Below are 26196 nucleotides of genomic sequence, written 5' to 3'. Positions count from 1 at the left end.
CCGAAAATCTTTCATCATCTTAAGCTCTCTTCTCATGTTTTTCTCTGTCTCCATTTGTCCTGCCTGTCGTTTCTTCTCTTCTTCTTCCCGGCGTTTATTTTCCTCTTCGATCTTTACTCTGAGTTCAAAGGCCTTGGGACGTTCTTATAGTTGGTCTTCTTGATCTTTTTCCCTTGACATTCGTTCTTTTTCAAGTTCTTTCTCCATTTTTTGAATTTTATGACACTGGCTCTGCAACTGTTCTTCAAAGGCAGCAGCTTCTTGTTCAAGTGTCTTCTCGAATTCCTCCTGCCTCTTCCCTTCAAGTTTTTCCTTCTTCGCAGCTTCACGAAGGTCAACTTCACATTTCTCGTACATATCATTTGTGTAGCACTTGCCGTTTTTTTCATTAACCATCTTCTTTACCTTGTCGATCAGGTAAATTTCTCTTTTTCTTCACCCGTCCCTCTATTGTTGACAGCAATAAAACGAAGACTTGTTTAACATAGAAACTGCTTCAGTTCCATTGGGCAATCGCCTATGTAGTTTTCAAGAGTGTCACCTCCCACGTCCAAGTCATCTTTTCCAGTAAATACAACAATGACGAACCGTTTAGCATCTTTTCCAAAGCACTGCAGGAACTTTCCAGTGTATCTGTGTCTTCTTCAGTGATTCTTCCAATTCTAATGATGAAAAGAATGGCGTGTATTGCAGGAGATGACATCGCCATACATTTCATGACTTCTTTCTTGATGTCTTCGTCTGATCTGCTTGTGTCACAAAAACCTCGAACATCAATAAGTTGCAAGTCGTGCCCAAAACGATTAAAGGAATGTTGTTGACATGTCTTTGTAAAAGATATTGCCCTTGCCTTTGCTTTGAATATCTGTCTCTCTTCCCGGCTCAGAATATTGTATTCCCTGTTTAACTTTTACCTACTCCAGTCTTTACCATTCGAATTTCCCCCTTCAGAAAACTCGTAGGATTTTCTGTGGAGGAGAATAATCATCGTCTCACACACTCTTCAAAACAATTATATCCCAATATATTGACACTTGACCTTTAACCAAATACAATTAGAAAGTGGTAAGATCAAATACTAGTTTGTAAGTGTTGATCTTCACCCTTCTTATTTATTGTGCATAAATATGATCACAGACTAGATTTACTGACATGATTGTAATGCTCTCGTTTTACTCAGTTCTGCTAAGCTAATGACAAGGAACCACCCGAGTCCTAATTATCTGATTAATCAGCTCAGTTTAAAATATTAACGAATGCCAGAGAATAATTCGCCTCAAATGTGCACCAAGGCAGGTTCCGTATGGGCTATAAGTCCAGACAGGATTAACATCTCTGAAAATCTGACATGAAACCATGTGTTGAAGGAGGTAACCATGACCTGCTCTACGGGCAGCACCCATCACTATTTTGATAAAATGTAAGTTTTTCTGTGTTTGTTGTACAACATTAAAAGAATGGTGGGCATATGTTACAGTTTGACACAGTTCAACACGTGCGCTTATGCAGATTCCAAGCAGTTTTCTCGTACAACTTAAACATATTTTTAGCTAGTAAACAAATTCCTTTGCCAGCCATTGCGAAATGATTTGCCCTTGCGCAGACTGTAATTAAAAGAAAATAGTATCAAAAACACTGTGTATATTCGTGTCCAATATTGAAATAGTAGACACTGTTGGCCTGTTGAAAGCAGGACTGTTGTGCAACTTTGTAAACATAGAGCGCTTTTCTTGTTACGTCTGCTTACAGGGCGAGGTAAATTGAATTTATTGTGAATCTTTACATTAAATGATATATTTTGGTTCATAATAGACACGAAAACAGAGATATATTTTATAATCTATTTAGTAAACCAGGCACGTCGATAACACAAGGTTAACACCTCACAATGCAATCCTGAAAACCCATTTGTCCAGAAATCCTCCGCGTTGGGCCAATCTCCGACAAAGGATTTCATCCAAACAAACCAACATCTTCATAGATACATACTCAGGATTGGCAAAATGAAACAATATTTTCGGAAATTTAATACAGTTCACCCATTTCTTTACCTTGTGTCTTCAGGTATCATAACACGTGATTCAGTTTTTTTTAACACATTCGTTTACAGGAGGACGGGGCTATCCAATGTCGAAATAACAGACATTGTTGGTCTGCTGGTCGGTTGTTCTTCATCTCTGTAAACATATATTTTATTCAACACATATCAAGCGGTTCGTATTTTCAGGTCCTTCTGCGTCTATCAGTTTATGTTTACAGGACGAGGCATATTTAATTATTGTGAATCTCTACATTTAATTATATATTTATTTCAATAATAGACACCAAAAACAGAGATAGGTTATACTATAACATTTACCATACGAAGCACGGCGATAAAATACCGTCAGCACATCACAATGCAATTCTGGAACCCCATTGTCCAGAAATCATCCGCGTTGTACCAGTCTCTGGCGAAGGATTTCACAAAATGCCACATGCCATCTTCATGATGATGGGCAAAATGAAACAATATTTTCGAAAACTCTAAGAGTTCACCCATTTCTTTTCCTTCTGTCTTCAGGTATCATAACACGTGATTCAGTTTTTTTAATACATTCTTTTACAGGAGGACGGGGCTATTTAAAAACGTCAGTGTCTGTTTAGTACGTCTTCAGCACCCGATTGTTTACCGATCTGGGCATCTCTACGAAACTCGAAACTTTAAAATCTGAAAAGAGCAAGTCTAGAATTGAGAAATTTCCTCAGTCTACATTGAGTTTATTTGGAAAACGAGGCCTGTAATCGGCATACGGTGCGACCGCTAAGCATCTTTTTATTTGGGAAAGGGGTCTAAATGATTAGGATAAGCTTGGAAGTAACCTAATGTGGCCCTAATACAACTAACCTCTAAAATTTAAGAATCATGCGAGATCTGTGAAGCGACATCTGGAATCAGCGGTCGGAAACAAGTAGCGCTACAGTAAGCACCGACCGGCAAATTGCACTCTTGTCGAAGTCTCTTCCTCTTCAAACGATCCTCCATTCTATATCTTTTGCGATGAAAGAATCACGGCCTTATCTAGTACTCCGAATCATTCGTTCAGGTCGCAACTGTCGTTCGGAAAGGGTCAGTACATCGAAGTACGTTCAGTGTTCTGAAGCACTGTTGCTGAGTAACAGTCAAGTAACACGGCACTGTCCGCCTTTTGTACTGCCTTTATTGTCAAAATATTGGAATGTGTGTGCCAGTCGTTCTTGTTTTGTCATAAAATGACTTTGGCGGAAAGAAATTTTGTAGGTTCATTTTGTCTGCATATGGGTTAAAATGGTGAACCCATGGTCAAGCTATTGAAATTAGCTAGAAATTTGTTGGATTTAATCACGATAAGTTGAATTATGTATCATGATACATCTAGACTCAATGTCAAAGACATGAATGAATACACATGCATCGTTTAACATGTAGCTGACTTCTTCTCCAAACATCTAACAGTAAATCAGCACTGACAGTATCAGCAATACTCACCCGCTGTATGCTCGCCCTCCCCTAGTCAGGTTCCAGCTGTGTGCTCGCCCTACCCCAGTCAGGTTCCAGCTGTATGCTCTCTCTCCCCCAGTCAGGTCCCGGCTGTAATGCAGCGTATCACGACCGTCCCTGGTTTTATACTCATGAATCTAGAGTGCAGTTAGTCACGTCACCAGGCCAGTTCATTCCAACACACTACCTCGGTCTGGCGAGAGCCTCGTCAAATGTCTGTGCAGGCAAACAGACATACGTGGGACATGTGACCATGTACTGGCGGCAGGTAGAGAGAACGTTAACGGCTTGTTTAAAGAAGAAAACGGCAACCATGTTGATTTTTAGTCCCACTAGGCAAAATCACGTGTCTCCAGTAGAAGAAGAAGGAGGAGGAGAAGGAGATCATTATTTTAGTATTGTGTCACATATAACGGTGACAGTAGAGAGATTGAAACTGTAAAACATACAATGTTCTGTCAAGCTGCCTATGAGACACTCGTACACCATATACATATCAATGAAAAGTTCAGATAAACACGTCAGAGATATTATATCTACAATTTTTATATACGACATAGTAAAGACAACTGAAAGAACATGACGCTCCGAAAATGACCATCAAAGTCACCAGACTACCATACAAATGTACGAACTGTTTAAATAGTCAACAGCATGAGTATCGATCTACGTAGCTGAGATACGATGACATGTGTCAGCCAAGTCGGCGAGCCTGACCACCTGATCGCGTTTGTCGCCTCTTACGACAAGCATGGGTTCCTGAAAATCGATTTTAACCCGGTTTATCACAGGTAATATTCCATAATGTGACACAATATGTCATTATGAACAGTTGTAGGGAAGTAATATCGGCTCGTAGAATATGATCGTAATGATACTAGTCAATGTACTGTTAATAGTCGTTTTGCCAAGTTACTTTAACTGTCTACAAATGAACTTATGTGTCTTTTATCTCTGGGCTGGGCTTCGCTCATAGCACATGCGCAGTGAAATAGGTTCGCGCAGCTTGGAAGCGGGATGTCCGGATTTAATATAGGGTCGTGAGCAGGAGTAGTCTATTCAAAACAAATAGTAAATAATCTACTCATTACATAAAAGAACCTTGTATGGATCTAGATCTACTCAGCTATGTGTCAACTAGTGAGGCGTTCGACATTTCAAGACGGAACACCTTCTCTGGCGGTGAATACTCGGTGAAGGCTTTGATGTGAGCTATTTTTCTAATGTTTTGTTGATATCTCAATGGCGCGAGTTTTTTTTATATGTTATGACATCAGTTTACCGATTTAACTGTTTATATAATTTCATTTGTCTATTTCACCATACGTTCTTCTTACCGAGTCGCTTCCTCAGTTCGATACTTAAAAGCAATGTCATTTTTTATCGTTGACAGATTTTCTAACTGTGATATAGATGTCGTTGTCACAGACAAAACTCAATGTCTGTTTTATTGACACCTATGCGTCTGCCTGCCAGTCTGCTAATTACAATATTCAATACACAACTTCGATCACTGACCACATGCAATTTGAACTTAACACCTATTAGGCGTATACACCATAAACAAAACGCATTGATTTATTGCCTGAGTTCGGTGTCTGTCACATTATGTAATTACACAGACAGGCAGGTGTGATACTTGTACACATGACACGTTATGATGCCTGTTGATTGCAAAATGCTGTACACCAAAACAATGAACATGTATTTACAAAACCCAACATCTCTATATACACACACACACAATGAGTCGTGAGGGCATCGGCAAGTGAACCAGCCAATGAAAGGCCTCGTTACACTTCAGTGCACGCCGACCCGCTGTTTCGAGGTAAGTTAACCCAAGTACAAAATATTGTACTTTTGATTTGCGATTGGACGCTTATAATTTTGTTTATATGTTTTTTCATAATCAGCAATGTATATTATATGTCATGAATAAGTGATAATTTTGTTTTAATGATGTTTGATTTTTTGGTTGCATGTGACCTTTAACAGTATATCCCAAACAAGTGTTAACTCAGATCCCTCGCACTTCGATGTTAATGTTGTAGTTTGACATACTATTCATGCTAAAAAAGTTGCAGCTTTAGACGCTCGTAGACCGCCACACGACAAATGATCGAAGATGCCATAATGCTGGCCCTTTGTTAACACAGTGCATCGCACAGGTCTTAGTTTATCATATTTCGACTTAACACTGGATTCCCGAGGAATGGGTTTTACCCGCATGTGATTGAATGTACATGCTTTATAACAGGTCAGTAGACTAATCGTCAATAGAGTAGTTGTCCTTAGCGTGACGGTTTGAAGGTTGCAGTTCAACTAACCGTGGTGTTCTGACATATACTCCCAGTCGTTGGTTGGCTGGTTGTTGTTAAACGCCGCACTCAGCAATATTCCATCTATATGTCGGGGGTCTTTAAATAATCGATTCTGGACCAGACAATCCAGTGATCAACAACACGAATATCGATCTATCAATTGGGATACGGTGATATGTAATCAACCAAATCGGCGAGCCTGACCACCCGATCCTTGTCACTCATGCATGTCGCTCTGTACGCGCTACGCGAAAGGCCGATCTATTGCCACTATTTTATAAACTTTGACAGTGCACAAAGCAGCATGGACAAAAAAAATACTCCTTACTTTTCCGACTGTTACCATATAGCTTCGACAATAGTACCTACCCTGCTGTCCCCACATGGGTACAATGTGTGAAGCAAGTTTGTGGTGACCTCACCGTGATATAGCTGGTTAGTGAGCTTTACACCCAGGGTCAGATGACCTGGTTCAACATGAAAGTAAGCTTAAATATCAGTATTGTGTAGCTTATGACCCGCATAGGCAGCAGTACCATGATCAGTTTACTTACGGGATCACGGGTACAGATATACTCTAACCCAAAAGAAACGCAAATACGATATTGATAAATGAAATGTCAATTATCTTTCAAAATTAGTGTTTGATTGTTTGCCATTACAATGCTGGTTTGTGTACATGAACCAACGCACAGAGCAAAAACGGATCTTCGGTAATTTTAATGCACGCTTACGTTTGAAAGTATCAACATGCATGAAAACGTCATGGAGAAAAAGTGGTTCGCAATATGCACGTGCAGTTCTGATCACCACTGCAGTCGTCTCAAACCGTTCGTAATCGGTTACGAGGAGACCCTGTTTCGGCCTTGTGCCGCGACGACCCAATCGACGTCGACGGGTTCAGTGGTGCAATAACGTTCGATTCTGGAATGTACAAAACTGGATGACGTGCATGCTTTACTGACGAATCATGCAATTCAACTGCTATTCGGTACAGAGACGAAATGTTAAGGAGTCACATCATCCCGATCATTGAGGGAAGTGTTTCAGCAAGATAATGCCACACACACAGCACATGTCAGTATTCAATCTTCAGAATAACATTACAGTGCTTCCATGACCTTCGAAATCACCATCAACTCCATCGAGCAGATGTTAGATCGACTGTCCCAGGCATTGCAAGAGGAATGGACCAGAATTCCATGAGTTCGAATTCAAAGACTTATTCAGTCCATTCAAAGTCAGTTTAGGGGGCACATGGTGGCCACAACAGACACTGAAAAAAATGCAAAACTAGGAACGGGTGCGTTCACATACGGGACTCTTTGTAAGCTATACGTATTAACACACATCTGACCTTTTATACATAGACATTTGGCTGCAACAGATACAGAATTTTATTATCCACGTGGTCAACGTATGGGTAGTTGCATACCAATCTCGTACGTCACACGAGTGTCGTATCGCGTTGACCTGTGTCGTAACGACTTGACCTGAGATTCTAACGATTTGATTGGATAACTGGTGACCTCTCAATTTGGTCACGTTGTGACGGAACTACTTTTTCATTCATACCAAACACGTAAAATCATTCATTCATTCTAAAACGTATATGCATTGTGGGAATGTAAACACTGAGAACGTTGCCGTATCTCTGTTTAATTGTGAGTCGAACTGAGACATTATATGCTTCGAAAAACATAAATGCAAAGTTTCCACCAGTGAGGTTAGCCGAGTGAAGCAACTGCAAACTAAGAAACGGGGTGCTACGGAGTAGTTTAATGCTGGAGGCTGTACGAGGCGATGACAACTGGCATGCATCGTGATGTCGGTTACCAAGGGAGCAGACGAGCAAGTCGTAGTGACGTCAATACAGTGTGACCTCATGCAAAGTGAACAACAGAACAAAATTCTTCCGCAACCTCTTTATGAAACCGATTTCGGTTTGAAACCATAACAATAACAAAAATACGCTGTTTTGTCAATTTAATGCATGTAAGACGTTGGGTAATAAATAAAATACCACACTCGGTCTCATAACATACGAATTATACGAAACTCGTACCTTCCAATGGTTTCTGACCTCGCTTTCGCTCGGTCAGATACCATAGGAAGGACACTCGTTTCGTATAATTCGTATGTAATGAGATATCGTGTAGTATTTTCTATATATGTGTTATCTCGCTTTAAAGATACCAGATTAGATTAGTGGAAATACACATGTAAGTACACGTGTTTTGATATTGCCTCCAGGTGTATTCCCACTGTCGCATGTCTATCTTACAGTATTGGAGGTACGACAATCGTAGCGCTATGATAGCTCTGTGAAACGGGGCCCCGGGTTTTGCGCCTGCCAGCAAATTGCATCATGAGTCACAGACGCAAATAGCATTCAGACGCTGGCCCAACATTGGCAATGGTTTTGCCAACATTGCCAACGTTGGGCCAACGTCCGAATGCTATCTGGGAAGTCAGGGTTTGACAGTTGGAGTGCTGTTGCCGGTCAAGTCACCTCTTGCGACCAGCATTAATTACTGAAGATTAATGTCCAAACATCGTGTCCCCTCCATCATGCTAATGTATCTGTAATTGTGGCTTTGAGTGTATTACAACTGAAACTGATGCAACATCGCTTTTCCTAACACAGTCTGCCCTTGTCTTGTGTAGTTATATTACAACTGACGCTGATATTAAGATGATAAAATGTCGAATCTTTTAGTTCCTCATGTGCTGTTTCTGTTGTAGATACATCGGGGCTCGCTGATCCATCCAATAATAATGCAGCGCTCCGAGCAAAAGTAAATTTCTGCACTTTAAAAGCTGACTACTACTTACACCTGCTACTGTGCTATGGAGCTCTGTTCCCCTTGACCCCAGGTGTGCCCTTGCCTTGACTACTTATTATAAATCTGGCCTAATATTAATCATTGATAATGACTGCCAGTTGTTCATTAGTTCCTCGTCATATCAGTGTCCTTATCATTCTTCCTATTATTATTGCATTCATGTGTCATTCGGAAAGCCAATGTTACCCAACATGGGTACAACGTGAGAAGATCTTATTGTGCTCTGACGATGTGGAGTTAAACCCGGGACCCTTTACACTTGAAGAAGTTTAATAAGATTCCATTATGGCCAAATTAGAAGACAACAAGTCCGAGCTGAGTGAACAAATCACATCGTTGAAAGAAGACGTGAAGTCGATTCCTTGTGATATACTTGATAAAACAGTTAACCTTATCAAATCGGATAGAGAGAACCGGAAACAAACCACTGAGACTATGTATACGGATTTTGACGCCATTTCGGAAAAGATAGAAGTCGCAGCCGCGAAGGTTTATTCGCAGTGTCAAATCATACAGACAAACTGACAGGTGTGAAATATATGCAAGAACTCCTTCTACAGAGTACCTAAAAAACAATCGTGTTGACAAGTTTAATCGATTAGATAAAAGGAGCGAAAGTGTGTTGTGATTGGTACGCTCAGCTTCCCAGCGTAGACACCTGATTGGGTAAAACGCCAGCCAAGGGGGTTAATAAAATCATCGAACCGAGCGGAATATGCATCCAGGCTAGAGTGCTATCAAATATGTTATTTATGCATGAAGACATGAACAGAAAATTTCAAGATGTGTGTAAAATCATTGACGTCTTTCAAGCCATGTATAGCAATGTCATGCTTAACCTCATCTATGCGATATACGTACTGTGTTATGGTAGAATTGGGATAAACATACTGTGTTTGGAAATTAGATGAATGTTAGACCGAATTGATAGTCTCTAAGCCGAACTCATTGTGTGTAAAGACCAACAGTGTCTCATGCCAGTGTTTCATATGATTTTATAAGGCCCACTCGTTTTGTGACTTTTAAAAAAGGATCTATCAATAAATGTGCGATTTCCAAATATACATTATATAATTATCTTCACAATTTTTATTAGGTCGATGACAATGTTAATGTTTGTAAAACATCTCATGCAGTGGCTAAACACTTACTAGTATAATCTAGTAACAATACATCAGCAGGAAACGTGTCAGTGATACTCACCCGCTGTGTGCACACCCTGCCCTAGTCCAGCTGTTATGCAGTACTGTAAGAAACGCATAGGGGATTGAGATTTTACAATAATAATTGCATTTTCATATAATCGTTCCGAGGAGGTGTCGGGCAGTGATACAGACCATAACACCCCCTGGGTCCACACCTTGTGCAGTGACTGGTATGACAACGCAATGACACTATTCACAATACAGTTGTCAATCTGTGGACGCAGTTTTGGCTCACTAGGTTCATTCTGCTATGAGATATGCTCGTTTGAATAAACACATTATATACCCTGATTTCTTCCTTTTTCTTGGCTATCTTACATAACGGGATATACAGGGCGATCGATTTAACTGCTGCATATTCTCGTTTTCCAATGGGTAAATCAATACTGACGACGTCAATAAATGGATTGTTCGGGCAATACTCGGCTATCTGCAGATCTCAGATCATCAAAAGGTAGAATACTGCTGAGTGCAGCTTTAGTAAACGACAAAAAGCAAGAAATAAACTATAAACAAACGTATCGAAAAACGAAAGAAACTAAACCAGTACCAAACTGCAAACTGCATATATGAACATAAACTAACCCGATGTACACACTATTTCATTAAATTTAGTTTTTTAAGGCAAAGCCTTTCAGCTTGCTAGTTATATTCTTGTACAAGGTATTAGCAAGCTTTGCCTATATCATTGTCGTGTATAGCACGGCAAGAAAGAAGTATATAAGCAGTTTGATGACTTTACATGTTGTTGCAGATGGGTGTGAGCCAGCAATTAATTGGTTAATTTGTATTTTAATGTGGTATTACTGACACAGTTACATTAACTAAAACACAGGTTTATATGGGAGAAAGCACTCTAATCAGTAAAATAATGATACCACTGAATTTGCTCTTAGTCTCTAAGTAAGTTAATGTTACTGTCATTCAACTCATATATAAGTGTTCATACCGTGCCAACTATCATTATGAATTAACAATTTACATTCTAAAGAGACAGAATTATTTTAAACCCCAGAAGACTCCTGGGGTAGGATAAGCTTTGGGATAGTGTGCCTGCAGAATAAGGTGGGAGGTACGACTCAGTTAACACTTACACTATTATTATACACAACAGAGTTACGAACTTGACACCAACATTGTTTGTAATAATTGAAAGGGTTAATTCTCTTTAGTTTCTTGACGTGCCAAACACACGACAATGAGACATAGAATATTTGAACATGGTCTTAGCGACTGACGTGAAAAATGTGCTCACAAATCGTGCGAAAGTGTGGACGATAACAATTACGTGCAGAGAGTTACTGGCCACCTTTTGTGATTGCACGTGTATTGGAATTGCACTATGGGCTGCTGCAGTGGGTAGACAGTTCACAATCTGTGAACCGGCTAGCTTCTGACATTGTTGGAGATCACACTAGACCTGGAGTGCCGCTGGTGACGTCACACCAAACTAACGAATAGATTCGGCAGAGGCCCAGATAAGCTGCGTATCCGGGTAAAATACACATAGAAAATTTCCAATTACGCATTGAAAAATAATTGTTGCGTACCAATTACGCATTTAAAATGTTAGATACACAACAAGTTTAAAACAAATGCGTACGGAATATATTTATATAAATCGCTTGCGTAGTGAAAAAGACATCGATTGATATCAAGTCGTACTGTTAGTATAGTTGAGCTGAGTTGAGTTGGGCTTTATGTCACATCGGCATTATTCCAGCCATATAGTGACGAGAACAAGTCTGCATTAGTAAACATTGTAAGTACAAACACGGAATGAGTTTTATTTCAAAGACATTTATTGATTACATTGTCATTCAAAAGCATGTTAGTATAGGACAAGTGTTGTACTGTCAGTATAGGATGAGTGATTTTTTATGAAATCATTTCCATTATATTTAAGTTGGTTTTGATTAGGTATGACATAACTCAGAACATACCTGCTGAGTAAACTTACTCAATGACATAATACTTAGGTGAGTAAAATGACTGAAATACGCACTTATTTGAAAGCAGTGGATAACGGAAAATGAAATACCCACTCAATATTCATAATACCCACTCCAAAAAAATACAGTGGGTACAGTACCCACATGAGCTAAATCTTATCTGGAGCTCTGGATTCGTGACTGCATCCTTCACAAGCAGACCGATGTTAGCACACATCATGGTAACTGCAGGTATCCGAGCTTGACGACCAAATGTATGAACTATCTTGACTCATTTTAGTGCGCTCAACGTTGATGTTGGACCAGGAGATACGCCAGGATCTGTCGCAGGATGGCTGCGCACGTGAGGTTGACTGATTTGGAGGGTATTTGTTTAGCAAGCATTTCCAACATTTCAAATGATTGTCGTCCACGAGAATCTAACTGCCACATCGGGATCACATATTCATCGTGTGATTCTGTTGTTCAAGCAGTTACATTTTCCTGTCTTGGCATTTCAACATGTGAATGCTACGTTCCACACTGCAGTACTGACGCGCACCATATTATGCCATGGACTGGCCTTCCAACTCCAAAGACGAGAACCTGATCCAGTTAAATTGACGGCCACGGACGTCATGTCATATTTTGCTACATAGTGATGTCCAAACTTATTCAGTTGTTGGACTCCATGTAACCATGGCAAATTATAATTTAGTGAAGTGCATAATCTAATGCAATGTTCCAATAATGGCATTTACCAAGTCACTCGAAAACATAGAATGCGAGCTTCATAAGTCTTGTTGTCAAAGTTCACTTTGACCTGAGTGTGATTTGAACCTGTATGCATAGTTACTGTATTCCCTCTCCATGTGTTTTGAAAGTCTTTGTTCACGTCCAACATATTAACACAGCAAAACCCTTGCGGGGATGACTGCACTACTGCTTTTGAACAATCAGTATTGCTGTAAACTGAATTCCTGAAGAATGGATATTATTCACGTGTCATCGATATACGATTGATTTGACCCTGTAGGCATAGCTACTGTAATCCCATCCTTGTCCTTGAAGGTCTTTGTTCACGTCGTGTCAACTACTTACCATAACAAACACCTTGCGAGGAGGACTGCACATACGCAGACTTAGATCGAGTTTACGATTATATTAATTCTCTCTATGTCCTTGTGACTTGGGTTTGCTGCCAATATTTTAGTTGCACTTGCTTCAGAAAAGTGTGCACATGAAACATTTTCCGATTTAAACAGCTATTATTTAATCAAACAGTAATATCTCGAGGTAATCTAATGTTGATGCACTCTTGTTGACTGGAGTTTGATGGACTCAGATGTCACTTTAAGTCAGGATGTCAGTGTACCAAGGGATACTGTTGGACAAAAGTGAGTGAGAGTATAAATGTTGCTTTAAGCTGCATGAGCAATTTTGCAGCTATTCGTGGCTAGAATAACAATGATCTCTTATTGCAAAGGATATTGTTTGAACAGTATAAAATCGCAGGCGAATGAGCGAAAAATCTAAAATGCACACATTCCAACTAAAGGTGCTTGACAGTCGAATGATTGTGACACGGAATACATTGAGGTGGATCTCTCCACTCAATAAAAGTATATAACTATAATTAGAATGTCTCGTGAGACACGTATGGATCAAAGTTTGCAATACCTCTCTGACGGTATTGTTTATTGTGTGTAGCCGTGATTGGTTTCCTCTGCTTGTTGTTTAGTGTGACATTCAACATTTCTCAGGGCATAAGGCGGCGATCTGTAAAATCGAGTTTGGAGCAGACAACCCATTTGGAAACGATGACATCAACCAAATCTGTCAGATCCTGTTAGTCGCCTGTTATGACTAAAATGGTTTGTGGAAGACTAATTATAACCCGATGTTCATGGGTGATATGTTTACGAATTGTTTTCGATTGACACTTGGAAAATCCTCATTATATACCTTACCGCATAAGTAACGCCACACCGATAGAGGTTTCTTAAACCACACACTATAATTTGCTCTAATTTATATCCAATACGGAGGAGTTGAAACCTGACTATTATGGTTAACACATTTTCGGGAATCACGATGACCAAATCCTGATCCACTGCTGACACCTGTCACAAACACATGCAAATGCTAGTGAATATTGCATCTGTAAAAACACAGGAATTTCTGGTACAAATCAAAACAAGGAATGACAATAGACACCAGCTTTATCACAGATCCTTCAAAGGACCTCCTCATTTCTACCGAAGCGGTGGGGTTGATCAGTGGTTTAAGCGATCAGTGTGTGAAGCGCAATTCTGGTGTCGCCCGATGTAATATTGCCTATTATTGCAAAACGCGGCGTAAAACTAAAACTCACTCTCTCCTCAGTTCTCATTTTTTAAACAATTCCTGAGGCTTTGAAAGCCACATTCTTCACTGAACACAGTTACACTGGACACAGTCTGAAGTCTTCAGCAGACCAAAATACATATGAACTAGACTCATCGACCATGAGGAATCGACCACGTACGGAATGCCAAATTCATTACTTATCTTGAAACAAATGTATCACGTTCAACGCTTACGATGGGTAAACTTGTCAGAGTGAAGTGCAGGAATGTCGTGATCATGAGGAGGACAGATTTTGAAACCCTTTCTTTGGCCAGCATTTTGTGTCAACGGTGAGTCTCAAATGATTGCCGTCTGAAGGAATCAAACTGCCAGACACTATCAGGATCTAAAATGGATAGAATTATCATTAAAACGCCAACACGTTATCAGAAATGAGCAGGCCAATGTAACTTGATAATGCCCCCAAACTTCTTGACGACGGGCCATTATCAAGCCTGTTGTAAGTTGACGTCATAAGTATCTCATCTCTTGATGTTCATTCACATACGGCTCGTTTGAACTTGGGTTCAATATTGACGAAATGGCTGACTCACACTCGTCACGTGTACCTGTGCCATTATGCACTTTCTTGCCGGTGCCAACCTCAACAATTGTAGCATAAATAACAACATGCAGCAATGAACACATCCACTGGTACTCTAACGTTGTTGAGCATTGAAAAAAATAACCGCTGGTTGTATGGGCAAAGGTTAAGGTCGGATGTCGTCATGCTCAATAGTGTTTTGTTCTATGACGTTTCCATATTTGTAAAAGTAAATGCTTCAAAACCGATACCATTGTTTGTGTAAATTAATAATCCTCTCCATTTTAGCTATAATAACGGTAACGCTATTTTTCAGGGCCCCGTTCCTCAAAGCGATCGTAGCGCTACGACAGTCGTAAGTCTATGTTAAAGTATGGGAGTTACGATCATCTTAGCGCTACGATCGCTTTGAGGAACGGGGCCCAAGGCATTATCATTTGCAGAAGCCCCCGGTCTTTTCAACTGCCTTCCTTCGTCGGGCAGTTAATGAAAGACCTCGGGTTTTTGCAAATGATAATGCCCTGATAAATTGCGTTACCGTCATAATAATTTGACCCCAGTCTTGCCATAGACAGCTACATGGTCCTGGACTGACATGTCAAAGCTTCGCCCTACACTTTGATTCTGACCGCGCAACTTCCTACGCCTGTGTTGATGTCAAGAACCTACCTTCCAGTTTCCAGGCATGAACCTGATCGAAACTATTTGCGATAAGCTGTGAACACAAGCGCGACAGCAGATGATCACCTGACCTTGCACGAACTTGACCAAATACTCTTTGACCAACGGCGACGACGTCCATTTCATGAGGAGACGGTGTGGTGCCGACACAGACGTCATAATCGAAACTAATACTGATTTGTTCCGTTTCAGCTGTCTTACTAGAGTTGGGAACTGGGGTAGACCAGTGGTTAAAGCGTTCGCTTGTCACGCCGAAGACCCGGCTTATATTCCCCACATGAGGTACACTGTGTGAAGCCCATTTATGGAGTCTCCCGCAGTAATATTGGTGGAATATTGCTAAAAGAGGTGTAAAACCATAGTCACTCACTCACTAAGACGTTGATCGTCCGCTCAGACTATAAGGGATCGATTGCCTACTGCATACATCCGAGCTTGTCGACCAGCGAAAGGACCTGTCTTGACTCATTTTAGTGTGCTCAGCGTTTACAATTGATCCAGAGACACGCCAGCGTGTGTCGCAAGAGTATTATGTTCGCGAGGCCGACTGACACGTGGAGGATACTTGTTTAACTAGCATTTGAAGACAATCTCAAATGGCTGTCGTCAAGGAAAATATGACTGCCACATCGTATCATGTTTTGACCCCTGTCCGTCTGCCATTCATGCAGTTACATTTTCCTGGACAGACATTTTAACATGACAACGCTACGTTCACGAAGAATGTATTTGATCAATAACGTGAGTGCATCATTGTTTATAATTTGACTGGCTGCGGGTGCGTGGTGGCAGTGGCGGTGGTGGTGGTGGTGTGAGATGGGTAGATAGATAGATAGATAACTGGAAAAAATCCACATTTACAAGCTTGGAAAGATGATGTTTGCAAGACATTTCCAATTTTGGAAAGATGATGTTTCCAAAAATGTCCAATTTTGGAAATATGAGATTTCCAATTTTTGGAAATATCCGCAAGGGGAGATAACTGGTGGGTGATGGTAAATGATTGTTCTCCATGGGCTAATTGCTATAATGGCATGGGGGCGCCATGAACCTGGATACCATTCTTAAGGGAAACAAAGAACTTACTCCCTGTGTAAACCAGAAAATAGTTGAATCCGTCGAAGATTATATAACCAAGACCCAACGCTTTAAATTTTCTCAGGAAAATAAGTAAATTTACTCAACAACCTTCTCATGATTGATTTATATTTCTACAATGGCTTGTGAGACACATTTTAAAAATATTTTATTTATGCAATGGTCAGTATCGATGACGTCAAATCTTCCATTTTCATGTTGTATTATATGTTGCATGGGAGCGGTGTTAATATAAGCAGTAATGCTTGTTCACCAATCCCAATTCATCTTCATGAATAAAAATCTGTTTAAATCAATTTAATTTCACATGGATTATTTATGTAGTATTGTGGGAGCAGGCTGTTTCTCAGATCACAGTAAAATGAACATTCAATAAAGAATTGGTACTCTGATTCAATGGTAAGTACAATACACAGAGAGGCAGAATCGCTCATGTTGTTTTATATTTACTTTTGGCCCTTATTCCAACATTTAAGGATGGTCTGAACAACGAAACTTACTCAAAGCAAAACGAATCGTTGCGTTGCCGTCAATCGTTGCGTTGCCCTCCTAAGGGGTCGAGTGATGGTGTCACCATGCACTTATTTCCACCGAACCCCGTAGTTCGTGCTAAATGGGTTTTGTTTGTGAGTGCGAAGCGAGCGTTGTGGAAGCTTGGAACGATATCTTAAATGTGTGCAGATCGCTTCGCAGAAGTAAAAGAATCAAAACTACTTACTAGTTGTAGTACAATATATATATGATTGATGACCAAAACGATTTTCCATAACACAACTTGAAGCATAACGATTTCTTTCTTGGAAGCGAGGTTGTCGTGGAAGTGACAATAATATTGTAAGTAGTGTTATATGGTTTAAACATATTTATTTCCAAAAGAGGATTGGTAAATACAGCAGTATGGTGCTTATCTGAATACCGCTCCAGAAGACAGATATATTATAGATATAATAATCGTGCGGAGAAAAACATGATATTAACAAACGATAAACAATAGCTTTCTGGAAATGTAACAATCATAAACTGTAATATAGCCGCTTTTAACGTTAGAACCTTTAGTGTCGGAAAATACTTAATAGTAAGTGCAATTTCGTTTTTTATATTACAACACAAATCTGCCTGACAGTACAATGAAAGAATGGATAGATTCTAATAATTCAAGATTACCTTTAGTAGATCCATTAGAGTGGCCGTATAGTATTGATTTGTTGTCGTATCCTTTAGCATAGAAGTGCATTTTATGTCTTATGTCAGTGTAATTAACGCACGAAAAGAAATAGTGAATTGGATCTTCGTAACAGTAGCCACAAGAGCAAGAGGGATTTGAAGATATAAATCGTTGATATTTATGTGCGTTTAAATCGCTGCAACCGAGCCTGAGGCGTGAATGGATAATCTGACAGAATCTTGTTCCAAAGCTTAAATTGAAGTAATTTTGACTATTATTATTATTTGACCCATTAATCTGTTTCTTACAACTAGACAAACAATTCCACAATCTTACTGTATCTGGGATAAATGACTTAGCATAACTTGCACTTTTACTATCGATAGTTTGGAGCTTCAAACGGTTTCGGAAAATGCAGCTTGTTGTGTCAGATACCTTAGGAGGGACGAGATCGCTCAGATATTTTGGAGTTAAATTATTAACCATCTTATAGAAAAAACGTTAGTTTTTGGATGTATCTTCGAGTACATAGTGGTTGGAAATTTGTCTCATCATAAATTTTGTTGTGACTCGTGCCGCAAACAGCACCGCAAATAGTTCTAAGTGCATCAAGATTAAGTTTTTCCAGTGTTAGTGCTTGCTGTTTGGTACAATTGTCCCAGATGTGACAGCAATAGTCGAAAATAGGTAAGATAAATTGTTTGTACATTGTTTGTAAAGTTCTACGTGAGAGACGATATTTAAAACCTCTAAGACAGTTTACCATGGGTGCAACCTTTTTGCGATACAGTTAACATGGTCAGTCCAGGAACAATCGTGCTGTAAAGTAAGTCCCAAATGTTTATGGCTATTAACGTCATTAAAATTACCATCCTTCATTGTAAAGTTTCGTTTTGGGCTGGGTTGAACTTTACGAGAGAATTGTATAGAATCTGTTTTATTAGGATTAAATGTAACTTGCCATTTGTCAGCCCAATCAGAAATTTTACGTAGATCATTATTAAGAGACAGAGCAGTTTCATCAGGATCATTTATTATAGCATAAAGTGATGTGTCATCTGCGAAGAGACGGATATTGCTGTTTATTCCTTCAATGATGTCGTTGATATAAACTATAAACAATAATGGTCCTAAGACAGAGCCTTGGGGAACCCCGGCTAAGATTGATCTTTGATCAGACGCGTAACCATTAATAACAACTCGCTGAACTCTATTGTCTAGATAACTCTCAAACCATTTCAACAAGTTACCCCCGATACCATAACGTCTTAGCTTATGTATAATACCTTTATGCCAGACCTTGTATAGTGTTATATTGACACCCACCTCGCTTCCACGAGAGACATTGTTATGTTATAAGATATGTCACGCAAAATCCTATTGGACATCAATCAAATACATATTTTACTACCAGTAGAAAGTAGTTTTGATTTTGTAACTCGGTGAAAACAAACCTAAATAGCATTTATTAAAAAACTGGCGGATGTTCTAGCGACAAAGGGCGCTGCCAGGTTTTTAATAATCAACTGAAGGTACATCACCATAGTAGGGACCATGGGGAAGTACATTTGTTAAAGAATGGAATGAGATTATTTACACCATCTTTCATCAATGTTAGATAAATCAAAACGAACATATATTCTACGATTAAAATAGTAGTAGGTTTAAATTTACTATGAATATTTTGGGATTTGACCCTCAGGAGGACAATAACAGTACTTCAACCCCTTCGAGGGCCATTTATTCTCAGACTGGCGGATGCTGTAACATAACGATTTTAATAATCGTAACATCACGGGCTAAAGTCTGTTAAAGAATTAATGAGATTATGGTTTGTTTTTATCAAGTTAGAAAATCAAAACTACTTTCTACTCGTAGTTATGTATTTGAATCATGGCCAACAGGATTTGGCATGACACAACTTGTAACATAACGATTTCTTCCTCGGAAGCGAGTGACAATACTGCGCAATAAATTTCTTACTACATTCACGTGGTTAACGTCCACTCACCAGTATGTAGATACTAGTCAACGTGCGTCTTTATATTTGGTCTTATAATCCTAATTAGTTTATTATCATACTTGTATGCATTTTGAAACTAAATAAAAATCAGGCGATCTGCCTATACTTATAACTTGAATATCAGACATTTTATAGTTTGCCAAAGTAAATCATAATTCGCAACACACGCTCTAGTGTATGTTATCTGTCTCATTACTTCACGACGAAAACAATGATTCTGTGGAATGCTACGACAAATGAATAAAAACAAAATGCAATTATTAAAATTAAAACAGATTAGAGTTATAAGAACAATGTCAGGCTATTACTTTGTTCGAGGAATGTATCCATCAATATCCACAAAAACGAGTGATATGCCATTCACCTGCAGCTGTTCCAAATGATGTGTCTTTTTACAGTCTAATACATGTTTACGAAAAGTGATATATCGTTTCAGGTATTTCACATTGGTATATAGTCTCATTGGGCATCCAAGATAGCACACCTGGGAACTAATTGCATAATGTCCGCCATTCTTTACAAAAAAAGTAATTTAGTTAGCCAATAATGAGCAATCAATCACTGTCTTGGCGGTTAATCCTTTGAAAGAAGGACGTTGTTTTACGCAGACACAGACACGACAGAGTGTATTCAGTATAGAAAATCTACATACATAAACACTACCTTTTGACAAATCCGCTGTGTAAGATACAAGTAATTAATCAATCAGTTATCGGTTAATTCTTTGATCGATGTTTATAATGTTGAGTATTTACTTCAGACACAAGAAATGCAAAATGGGAACCTTTGTTATGTAAGTGGTGTTACCACTAATTATACCTGTTTTAAATTCATTAACTGACAATCAAGTGAATGATGACAAATAACATGTGTAGGTTTATACCACCTACTAACACGGGTTACAACAAGGGAGTATTAATTGCTGTATTGCATGCAATTTTAATTGCATGTGAAAACCTATGGGCCGAGTCTTCTATTTTGAGAATACGGTATTGCATGCAATTTTAATTGCATGTGAAAACCTATGGGCCGAGTCTTCTAGCAATGGCAAAGTGGGGTTGTTTAGTTTACGGATTCAAATAGATCAAATGTCATTTTTTAATATTATACGTCATACTTGTACATGACGTGAATAAATATCGAGGTAAAAAACCCCACATCTGATGGGCATCCACCCTTCCTCATGTCGCACTGTTTAGGTTGAAGAAATTAACCGTAACCGAGATGAGCGAGGCTGATCATAGTTTTCACTATCACTAGCGGCTGGCTCGAACAAATAAGGCCCAGCGACACCAGGCAACTACGACAGAATCGTCTATGAAAACAAGTTGTAACTCGGAAGGGGAGCAGGACAAAAGCCACCTTGACAAATGCCACTCAGTTATTTTACCGTTACAGAGAGGACAATTACCACCCATATTGATTTTAATGTTGATTTTGTTGTAAAATCATGTAGACTTTGATCAATAATTTGGTTTCTTAAAAAATATATTCACTTTGATAAAAAAGTTGATTTTCATGTAAAATTTTGATTTCATAGTAATGTTGACTTTTAAAAAATGTTATTGTGTTGGTGGTTTTTATTTTTATTTGGGTGGCATTTGTCCCAGGTGGCATATGTGCGGGGGGCTTTTGTCTAGGTGGCATTTGTACCAGGCCCACTCGGAGGCTAGGCAAAGCAGGTGACAAAATTAAATGACAGCAGATTGTGAGAACATATAGCTTTCATTTTTCACAACAATTGTCACGATTTCTGTTCCTGCTGAGCTGTAGGCTCGTTCGATATCGCGATAATGCACCGAGGAGATCATCAAAGGAGTGGATTGCTTAAAGGTCACATGCAACCAAAAAATCAAACACAGTTATCACTTATTTATGACATATTATATACATTCTGATTATGAAAAAACATATAAACAAAATTAAAAGCGTACAATAGCAAATCAAAAGTGCAATATTTTGTACTTGGGGTTACTTCCCTAGAAACGAAGCAGCCGGGATACCGAACCCAGTCAGAGCGGGTGGGTGTGCACTCAAGTGTAACGGCTGGTTCATTTGCCGATGACCTCACGGCTCATTGTGTGTGTATAGACAGACAGACAAGACAGACAAAATAGTTTATTTATGTGTTACGTTTATTTATGTGTCAAAAAATGGCAACGGTAAAAAGACATAGAAAAATACAAACACCAGGCCAGATGGCCAATGAGGCACACTAGACAATATGTGCATAAAATGTATAAAATATAAGATTAAAACATTAAGGAGTATCACACATATGAAAGACTTAAGGAAAAAGAAAGAAATTTATAGGGATGATAGCTTATGCCGAGGATTGTAGCTTGTTCAGTGTTTGATAACTGAGCAAAATTTGGGTATAAGATACTAGTTTTTTCTAAACAAATCATACCGAAGATCAGAATAATCCATCTCGTAAACTTCCGAAAAATTGCCTATGTGGAAAATTCCAAAGTCAGCGTCAAAATCCACGGAGTTGTTGTTGTTATGATCCGCCATCATTGTGGTCAAACGGAAGTAGTTTTCTCAATAAGATTTGTTAATGCGCGGTGAAGCGGCCTTACAATCAGATGAGCGTCAATCCACAATTGATGCCGTCTGATTTTTCTGAACAACCAATCAGAATCAAGTATTTTCTTGATTCATGGTGGAATTGGGTATAAGATACTAGTTTTTCTAAACAAATCATACCGAAGATCAGAATAATAAGGACAGCTAACTAAGAAATGGACTTTGTCTTCGACAGCCTGACTACTACAGTGGCGACAAAGCCTGTCTGCAAGTGGCGTCGCAGGACGAGAAAATCTACCACGTTCTATTTCTAATGGAAGTGTACCACAGTTTACCTAGAGCGCTACGGTGCCATCTGGGCAGTATAGCAGTAATGTATGGTTCTGGTGTAACAGTGTACTTAAACTGTCTATATGTGCGTAGCTTATTACCGTTGGGATTACCCTGGTCATTCCACAATTCCCGTAGCAACTCCTGATGATCTAACAACTGTATATGTTGAAATGACAAAGTCAATTCACTACTAGACATGTGTAGCAAGTCTTGCACTGGGAGTTGCAACGATTGTAATAAAGATGACACTGTGTTATCCCATGATTTGGCTAAACGCCGTGACCAGCTGCTAATAACAGAAGGCAATCTATCAGATGCCATAACTCAACCCAAAAGCGTAATACTTCTGTTCTTTGTTTTGACAAAGTACTAGTCCATCCCATATCACCCCTTACTGCCAAATTAGGGGTTTTGCTATTTACACCAATGAAAAATCGACAAGCACGGTTCTGTACTGCACTTATACAATTAAAATCCTTAGTTCCATGAGACATATAGAACTTGGTGTAGGGCTGGGTGCATCAACGGGACGGTGTGTGACTACATGGGACATATAGACCTGGGTGTAGGGCTGGGTGCATCAACGGGACGGTGTGTGACTACATGGGACATATAGACCTGGGTGTAGGGCTGGGTCGATCAAGGGGACGGTGTGTGACTACATGGGACATATAGACCTGGGTGTAGGGCTGGGTCGATCAAGGGACGGTGTGTGACTACATGGGATATATAGACCTGGGTGTAGGGCTGGGTCGATCAAGCGGACGGTGTGTGACTACATGGGATATATAGAACTGGGTGTAGGGCTGGGTCGATTAAGGGGACTTTGTGTGACTACACGGGATATATAGAACTGGGTGTAGGGCTGGGTCGATCGAAGGGACGGTGTGTGACTACATGGGATATATAGAACTGGGTGTAGGGCTGGGTCGATTAACGGGACTTTGTGTGACTACACGGGATATATAGAACTGGGTGTAGGGCTGGGTCGATCAAGGGGACGGTGTGTGACTACATGGGATATATAGAACTGGGTGTAGGGCTGGGTCGATCAAGGCGACGGTGTGTGACTACATGGGATATATAGAACTGGGTGTAGGGCTGGGTCGATCAAGGGGACGGTGTGTGACTACATGGGGCATATAGACCTGGGTGTAGGGCTGGGTCGATCAAGGGGATGGTGTGTGACTACATGGGACATATAGACCTGGGTGTAGGGCTGGGTCGATCAAGGGGACGGTGTGTGACTACATGGGACATATAGACCTGGATGTAGGGCTGGGTCGATCAAAGGGACGGTGTGTGACTACATGGGACATACAGACCTGGGTGTAGGGCTGGGTCGATCAAGGGGACGGTGTGTGACTACATGGGATATATAGAACTGGGTGTAGGGCTGGGTCGAGTAAGGGGTCGGTGTGTGACTACATGGGACAAATAGACATGGGTGTAGGGCTGGGTCGATCAAGGGGACTTTGTGTGACTACATGGGACATATAGACCTGGGTGTAGGGCTGGGTCAGTCAAGTGGAAGGTTTGGGACTATATGGGGCATATAGACCTGGGTGTAGTCCTGGGTGAATCAAAGGGATGGCGTGTGACTACATGGGATATATAGAACTGGGTGTAGGGCTGGGTCGATCAAGGGGACGGTGTGTGACTACATGGGACATATAGACCTGGGTGTAGGGCTAGGTCGATCAAGGGGACGGTGTGTGACTACATAGAAATATAGACCTGGGTGTAGGGCTGGGTCGATGAAGTGGAAGGTTTGGGACTACATGGGACATATAGACCTGGGTGTTGGGGCTGTGTGGATCAAGGGGTGCATGTGCAATACAGTATCAAGGGGAGGTGGGGAGCAATGTCGGATTTAAGGTATGGGACTATAAAGGACATACAGGGGCTGTGTGGATGAAGAGGTATATGTGAGACAACATGGAATATGAAAATCAGAATGTAGGGGCCGTGTGGGGCTATATGTACTTGTGTGAATATATACTCAATAACAACAATTTAGCAACACCCAGTGAAACAGTCCAATAAACAGAAAGAAATGAGGATAAGAATCGCTGCAAACTTTACTTTGACTATTTTCGATTACAAAACTAAAACAAACAGTTGTGAAGTCATTACAAAATGGAAGCAGGTGCACTACACAGTGAGAGGGTTGGATCAGTGAAATTCACACACACAAACGAGAAGAGGTCAGTAACGAGTGTGTCGGCCCTCAGCTTGCTGTACCACCACACAACGTTTTCTCATGCTTATGATGAGATGCCGAACCTGATGAAAGGGGATGTTTCCCCATTCCAGTTGAAGGACATTGCCAAGGTCGTTGACATTCTGGATGTTAGGGTGGTTCTTCTGCAAGCTTCTCTCGACAATGTCCCAGGCATGTTCGATTGGGGCAAGGTCTGGTGACCTTGCTGGCCACGCTAAGACGTCAATGTTGTTGTGCTGGAGCAGATTTTGAGTCAGGCGAGCTGTATGTGGACGTGCATTGTCCTGTTGGAAAAGGTGTCCGGGACGTTGCCTAAGGAAGGGTATGACCAGTGGCGTTATGACGAGATCACAATCTCACTGAGCTGTAAGGGTGCCGTTTATCACAATAAGATCAGTTTATCAGCAGAACGGAGACGATTACGGACGAGCTGTGGATGCACTCGTGTTCCTGTAGTCCGCTGAAGACTTTGAGCAAGATCTGGTGCACTGGCAAATCTGTTGCGGCGTGATGACGTCACAAGATGACGATCTTCACGTGGCGTCGTTTTCCGAGGTCTGCCACTGCGTGGGCGGTCTTTCACTGTTCCAGTTTGTGCATGGCGTGACTGGAGACGTGAAATGGTACTGTGGTGGATCTGAAAATGTTTGGCAACCTGTCGTAAGCTCATCCCGGCTCTCAGCATTCCAGTGGCTTCATGTCTGGCATTTTCGGGCGTTCCTCTGTGACGCCCCATTGAGTTACAACCTTGTGATGTGGTGGTTTTTTTTTGTCTGACAGTTAGCAGTTCTGACGTGTGCAATTGTTTTCAAAATGATTTTAAAGACTGAATTACAGTGGGACCCACATTCAGTTAAATCACGTGCATTGTAGCCCACAGGATGCACGTGCGCTTGTTATAGCCCAATTCGGTGTGTTTGTGCGAAGTGACATGTCAGTTCTTACCAGACATTACTGACTTCATAATTACATTTCTGGAGTTTACAATTGGCAAGATTTGGGTGTTGTTAAAACTTTTGTATTGGTGTAGGGGTTTTGTGAATCATGGTGTATATGAGGCTCTCCATGGAAATTGCAAGCCAAGCAAGAATGAACAATATACATTTTTTCCGAATTTATTCATTAAAGGAAAAGCGAAAAAATGTTTCTAGAACTAAATGCGATAATGTATGATTCAATCTGTTAATGCCAAATATCTCAAATACACCTTTTTAACTGAAATATCGGTCCAACCTGCCAATTTTAACTATGAAAAGAATGGCGTGTATTCCAGGGGAAGGTATCCCCACACATTTTATAACCATGCTTGATGTCTTCGTCTGATCTGCTTGTGTCACAAACACCCGGAACATCAACAAGTTGCAAGTCGTACCCAAAGCGAGTAAAGC

The 26196-nt window shown here is 40.3% G+C and overlaps 1 long non-coding RNA gene across 1 annotated transcript; it reads right to left on the bottom strand.

The window, feature by feature from the left end:
• On the bottom strand, positions 1-26187 carry LOC124289182. The gene is made up of 2 exons (XR_006901621.1): positions 26152-26187; positions 1-765 (listed from the first exon to the last, which is right to left on the bottom strand). It is a non-coding gene; the product is annotated as an uncharacterized LOC124289182 (long non-coding RNA).
• Between the last annotated feature and the right edge of the window lie 9 nt (positions 26188-26196).

Source organism: Haliotis rubra, unplaced genomic scaffold (assembly GCF_003918875.1).
Source record: "Haliotis rubra isolate DU_JTF1 unplaced genomic scaffold, ASM391887v1 Scf435, whole genome shotgun sequence".
In the NCBI taxonomy this organism is placed as follows: Eukaryota; Metazoa; Mollusca; class Gastropoda; order Lepetellida; family Haliotidae; genus Haliotis; species Haliotis rubra.
Note: the sequence above shows the minus strand (reverse complement) of the source record. Positions and strands in the feature narration are given on the sequence as shown.